The 6,671-nt window shown below is 40.3% G+C and overlaps 1 long non-coding RNA gene across 1 annotated transcript; it reads left to right on the forward strand.

The window, feature by feature from the left end:
• The first annotated feature begins 4,939 nt into the window (after positions 1–4,939).
• Positions 4,940–5,947, forward strand: LOC133213259 (uncharacterized). The gene is made up of 2 exons (XR_009725743.1): positions 4,940–5,315; positions 5,420–5,947. It is a non-coding gene; the product is annotated as an uncharacterized LOC133213259 (long non-coding RNA).
• Positions 5,948–6,671: the final 724 nt, after the last annotated feature.

The raw sequence follows: 6,671 nt of genomic DNA on the forward strand, positions 1-6,671 counted from the left end.
AACTGCAGTAACAGAGCAGTCAAAAATCAGCCTTCTTCCACCTGGTCCCAACAGGCACAGTTAGAAAGATGGCTGGTGTCTGGTAACACCTTTGCCCTACCTTACTTAAACAAGAGCTAAAAGTATCATCCTTTCAAAATGTAGCATAGAAATGTCATTTAAATTTAAGCAATTTAAAACCAAAGGTAGAAATCCCATGTGTGGTACAAATCCTCTTAATGCAAATAGTCAGTCAAGCATTGCATGCCTCAATCACACTTGTATCGGTGTCATTTGTATCCTAATAAAATCCTATAATCTTTTCTGTGCCAATTAAACAGGGAAGATAGCTGAGTCTAGCCGCTTCCTTGAGTAATTACAGGCTAGTTGGGAGTCACAGTTATCTGCTGTGGGGTTTGTTGGACTGTGGGTTTCCAACAGGGTGTTTTACTCCTGTTTCTCTAAAGGACAGTACTATCATTTTTTAGATGTATGGTATTTTAAAGCTATAGCCAAAATCTAGGGCATGGTTGTTCATGAAAAATCTGGAGTTTAGATACACCCAGTTAAACAGTGAATTGAGATTAACAACTGTATTTGCTTCACCAATACTTGAAGAGTCACTTCATAGAAAAGAGCATTTACACCAAGTCCAGTAATCTGTTTTTACATCTGTGAGCCTGTTCCTTCATTTACAAGGTAATTTCTCTGTTGCTTATAAGTGCATCAGAAGAGTAAGTCATTAAGAAAGAGAAACTGGGGAATTTTTAGGCTCATTGCAGTCCCATTGTGCTTTAGGTCTGCCATCATTAATATGCATTTCTAGGTCTCTTTTTTTTTTCATTCATTTCCAAATTTGCTGACCAACAAGGACAGTGGAAATTGCCTGTATAGTTCTTTTCTTTATTTCCTGTCAGCAGGGTCATCAAGATTCAAATCCCGCCTATGTTTACATTCTGGAGTTTAATGTCACTGCGAACATAAACCAAAGGTGCCTTCTGGGGAAAGTTGTGAATACGATTTCTTTTCCAATTAACTCCACACCTTCAGCAGCTCTGTGATATCCATCGTTATCCCCGGTTTTGTATATATGTATATTTTTGTTGACTCAGCAGAAGGGTCGTCCAAAGGAATTAACAAAATCAAACTGTCCATGTGTGAAAGAGCTCTATTTGAAACAGCATCTCCAAATCAATCGTGCTTTTCCTTCCACCAAGGCAATTTCACGTTTTCAATAGAAGGCAGACCTACAGTGAATTCCTCCCCCTCCCCTGCATCAAATGGCTTTTTGCACAATGATATTCATCGTGTTACAACTCTAGGTGAATGGTAATGGATCAGAGGGAATGAAAACAGATGGATGTTAGAACAGGCAATTCCCTGCCACAAACCTGGGAGCCCTCCACTGCTGCTTGGTCTTCATTCAATTTGTAATTGTATTAGACATTCCAACAATAGAGAGGCCTTCTTCATTAATTCTGAATTTATTGAAAAGCAGCTTTGCAGACTATAGCTCTTGTGGCGTTTAGACACCACCAGGCAAAATTTACCATGGGCTTAAATGGATAAAACTAGGTAGAAACTAGCACAGACAATTCCAAATGAAGCCAAAGGGATGGGCCAGAGAGACAAAGAGGGAAGATAGCCTGACAGCAGCACCAAAGGCACATAGGAGATACTCGGGGACCATTGCAACAGAGCTGCAATTTAGGTGATACTAAGGCGATCCATAGAAAAGCTTTCCTCTTACAGGAGAGCAGGTATAGCTGAACTTCTCAATACTGCACTTGTATTTGATCTGATTTCCTCTTCTCAGCCCACAGCTAACCACACCAGGCAGTGGATGCTGATCCCTGCCCCGTACAGGGCACAACCTTTTTTGTAACCCTGGTCTGCATCAAGTGACCGGGGCTAAGAAATACAGATCAGGTCTCTTACCAGCTGTCCTGCGAGTCAGACCTTGATTACAATATTGACATTAACATTTTAATCACATCCATGCTGCTGCAGATTTTAATGACCAACTTGCTCTGCCTTTGTTTTTTGAGGATGAGAAATTAAAGCCTTGTTCACAGCTTGAGTGCATACAGCATCAGAACAGCAGCTACCCTAACAGTAAACATGGCATTGCTCTCACCACCAGCTTCCCCTGGATATTAACCTTGCTGGCACTGGAACACCTCACTGGAACGGGGACTTTGTTCTCAATTACTCTATTCCTGTGTCTGGGGTAGGACTGGAAGTTATGAGGAGAAAGGCGGTGCTTTTATATTCTCTGTACCCTGAGGCAATATGAAAATCGACCTGGTCCCTGTCTAACTATCATTTTCAGATTCCCAGGGACTTTAATCAGAGCAGTGTAATCCAGCGACATTTCCTTCATCCTGTGGAGCTGGAAGCAGGGCTGCTATTACACTTTCCCTGCCTTTTGCTCTCAGAGCAAGGTGAAGAAACCAGTGCAAATGAGAATTAGGCTCCAAGCCTGTAGTTGTTCTTCTCACCCCGAATGTACTTTACAATCTGTTGCAAACACTCCAAGCTGAATCTGTGAGGCCTTGCTCTATTAAAGACTATCGTGTCCAAGGTGGAAAGACAACCAAAAGGTCAGAATAAAAAAAAACCCACCCAATTTCAAAATTGATTAAGTCTGTAAAATGATACCACATTACAGTTCTGACATGCACCAGAACACACTTGATGTTAAATAAGCTGGGTTTTGCATCACTGGGCTGAGCTGGTATCTGTTGTTTCTCCCCTGCTACCCCAATGATTTGCTATAATGATCAGGCCTTAACTGCTTGGTATCCCTTCCGCAAACATAGGCTGCCTTTATCACTTGCTTCAGCATGGTCGTTTGCACTGAAAATACATAATCACTGTCAGAGTACAAAGAATCATTACGAATAATTAGTTACTTCCAATATGGCAAGTTGGTCTCATAAATCTTGAATATTTGGCTTTGGTTTTGGAAGGAGATTCCTTAATGGTTACACTTGTGAGACTCTGTTAATTGATATAAAATTGTATTCAAAATTAAATTTGTTTTAACTGATGTAAATCACCCCAATAAATCAGCTTCAGCCTGTCTGCATTAAGGGTTCAAGTATGCCTTTCTTTGGTTTTTCTGCTGTTGGGAGAAAGTGTGTGCTTGCAATCAATGCATAGAGGGCTGCATCTGACCCTCCCCTCGTTTACTAACCGCTTCCATATGCTGACATTGTGGTGATTTTGCTGGCCTGTGAAGGCATAAAGGAGGGGTAGGGGTACTGTTCTCAGTTATTTAGCTCTCTTGCCAGGCAGGTGAGGGAACACGGTATGGTAGTTGGGAGTTTAGCTGGTTTTAACTCACAGCCTCAACTATGATGGAGCCAGTGTGTAAGAGGAGTTGGCTCTACATTCCAAGTGGGCAAAGGAGAGGGAAGGGAATTATAATCAGGAAAAGAAGGAAATCAAGTCTATCTATAATAGCCAGAAAGCAGTGTTTTGGTTTTATGAGTAATAATAGTATGAATGGTAGTTCCTATGATGTTCTTTTGTTCAAAGAAACTTTTTTTCTGATATCATAGGTGAGAGAAGGTGGTAGTTAATAGCATCTTAATTTTACTTGACCCTATATCCTCTATTTAGCTGCTGACATTGTTTCAGGACAGGATGTTGTTATCTTTAGTCTCATTTTAGATTGGAGAATTAGAGATACAGGGCAAGCCCTCAGTATTCTTCTCCCATAGCTTCAGTAGGCTGTCTTCCTCAGCTATGTGGTGGTGAGCACAAATGCTTTCTGGGATCCTGTGTGGTAGAAATCTGTTGGAAGAATTCCCCATTTGCATCCTGTCTGCTGTTACTGTCTGTTATCTTAAATCTCTATTTTTTTTTCTCCCCCCGAGATTCCTTCTTGCCTACTTCATCTCAGTAAAACTTTCCCCACCCTTCTCCTACCTAACTTGTTGCCTGTATTTTTGCCTGTCTGATCTCCCTCAGGTTCTAGTTGTCGAACTTGTTCCATGTGGGCAGGCTCTGACTCCTGCCTGCAGCCTTATGAAGTTTGATGTTCTCTGCCTGTGGATTTGCATATGTATGGGTCAGATTTCAGGAGGCTGTACCCCTTGCAGGGTATGCGCTGCATCTTCCTTCGTATGTGTGAAGTCTGAAAACTGCTGTGTCTGTTGTCAGGCCCTGCAGCAGAATGATCAGTACCTAATATTATGTCTTGCTTGACTAGGTATGCCTAAATCCTGTTGGGCTCAGTAATCTATTTAATGATTCTTCTGCTTGCTTTTAGAATGTTGCTGGTATACAGCCACCTTCTTTGGTGCTTAGCATGCTGTTTGTTTGGTACATGGTGTTTTGGGGTGAATACAAATTAAAATCTTCTCAATCAGCATTATTAAGTGCTACCACTGGAAATTTTCCCTGGATGGAAGTTGCTTCTAAGTGTGTTGTAGGTTGTGTTCATTTTACTCTTGAGTTTGTTAAAGTTATACATTTTATTTTAATCTCTTGGTGTATATTATCATTCAGCTAATGTTGGAAAGAAAAACTCTTAAAAATCCCAAACAAACAAAAAAAATCAAACCCCACCCCCCTTGTGAAACCTGAAAATTTAGACTGTAACTATATTTTTCTGTTCTAAGCCTGGAAACTGGGGGGAGAGCTAGCAAAAACCAGCTCAGAAGATGTATCTGACAACCTACAACTTCCAGAACCCCCCTAACAAAGGAGGATGTGCAAATGTAACTTAACAAGTGGTCAGCTACTAATGATAAGCAGGTGCTAAAACATGTTAGCAGTATTTCCGTATTGATATTTTGTCTCTTTAAAGCAACCATCAGGAAGATGTGTAACTTAATTACAGTATCTGGAGCAAGGAGTTTGCTAGTATGTAACTTGTTAATAAAAGCTTCTGCGCTGGGGATTTCAGCTCCCTGTGTACCAGCAGCAGTCTAAACACAGCTGTAGACTGGCAAAATCACCATGATACATAATTTATACTGGGTTAAGTTACCCTTTGTGGAAAGTAGGTGAGCTGGACAAGTGTTAAACAGGGCTTCAGCCTCACTGTTGTCAATGGTTATAATGGGGAGATTTTTCCCAGAATGGACAAGGCTTAACAAATCACTGCACAGTTACATGTTCTAACGGCTTTGGGTGGTCTGAACAACTTTGCACAAGCTAAATCAGAAGTGAATTAAAAGATATTAGGAGAATGCAAGAGTTAAAATGTTGGCTTGATTGTCTGGAATTATTTTGATCCCAGAAAGATTTGAAAGGGAAAGGCAGAACTGGAAGCTAAATGAAAGGAAAACAGGGGAGGTTGAAATGTGTTGCTCGCTATTAGAGTGAGTGTGTAATAAAGAGTGATTTATTCTTAATGCAGAGGACTATTTTTTGCATGCTCTTCCTACTATTGCTGATCTTTTGTTGTTCTTCATCTGATTCACAGACTTAATTTCACTTCTGCAAAGGAAGCAAGGAACCTCAATTTATGAGGGGATTGTGAGGGCCTTTGCAAGGGGCTGTATTGAATTTCAGAAAGCATTTTACAAGAAGGAAGCCTGCCACAATCTTGTGCTATAGGACTTCCTTTGGAAGCATATATTTCTTCCCCATAAGTCTTTTGAACAGTTTTATACTGCACATGTTTCAAGAGAATTAAATCAATAACAATCTGTACCTTTCTAACCTGAAATGCAAGCTCTGCATGGCAGGAGATCAAGCTATGCAATTAACTGTTGTCCTTTCAAAGGAATTCTGACAGATATTTATAGTTTACTGTATTCCTTTTTCCTGCCATTGGAATATAACAGTACAACTGAATGCAGCTGACTGGAACTATGAAATAATTATAGCAATAACTATTTCCTTCTCTACTGGGGAGATCTTGTAAAGTGCTGAATGTGGGAACTTCTGATGTTCTTACCCCTCAGAATTCGGTCCTTGCTTCCAGTTTATCATGCATCTACTGATAAGTCACTCGAGAGGATTTTTGTTTTCCATTACCTTCAGCCTTTTTAAATGTCATGTTCTACATCTCACATTCAACTTGATGTTGAATGAATCAACTTTGTACAAATAAATACACTTTAAAAAGCTTTCTAAATCTGGGCACGGTCAGTGTATGAAGTAGAAAGACTTCTCTGTAGTAAAATAAGTCATGCTTTTGTGTGGGAGTTTGGAGCAGTCTATTAAGAACAAACTATGCAATATTACAAGAAGTGAATAGATTGGCATTTGACTGCTAGCACTTTGCAAATTCCAATATAAAGGCACTTATTTTATACCCTGAGCTGTCACTGTAACTTATGTGCTCATGCTGGTGACTTAGTAGCATAATGACAGGCCATTGTTACTAAGCTAATTAATTTTAAGCAGTCTTTCCTAACAGTATGCTTGAGAATGACATTCATCTGCTGCAAACTTATGAGACATTGATGCATCAGAAAAATAGTAATGCTGAATCTTTGCACTACCTCTCTTGCTGGTTCAGTACGAATCTCCTATTAGAGAATATTTGCTGTGCTGGGTGCTTTAGATGCCTTTTTAACCAATAATGATATCCTCAGCTACTTTGTTTTGTGGCTGTAAACCAGCAGAGGCACACTGCGAGTTCCAACCACCCCTTAGTTTTGCCACTCAACCATTTTTCAGGTGGGTTGAAGGTATGTGGGTGGCTCACCAGAACCTAGCAAGCTGCA

This window comes from Neopsephotus bourkii, unplaced genomic scaffold, assembly GCF_033783945.1.
Source record: "Neopsephotus bourkii isolate Nb327-2 ecotype Australia unplaced genomic scaffold, CSIRO-AGI_Nbou_v1 NB_795, whole genome shotgun sequence".
Lineage (NCBI taxonomy): Eukaryota > Metazoa > Chordata > Aves > Psittaciformes > Psittacidae > Neopsephotus > Neopsephotus bourkii.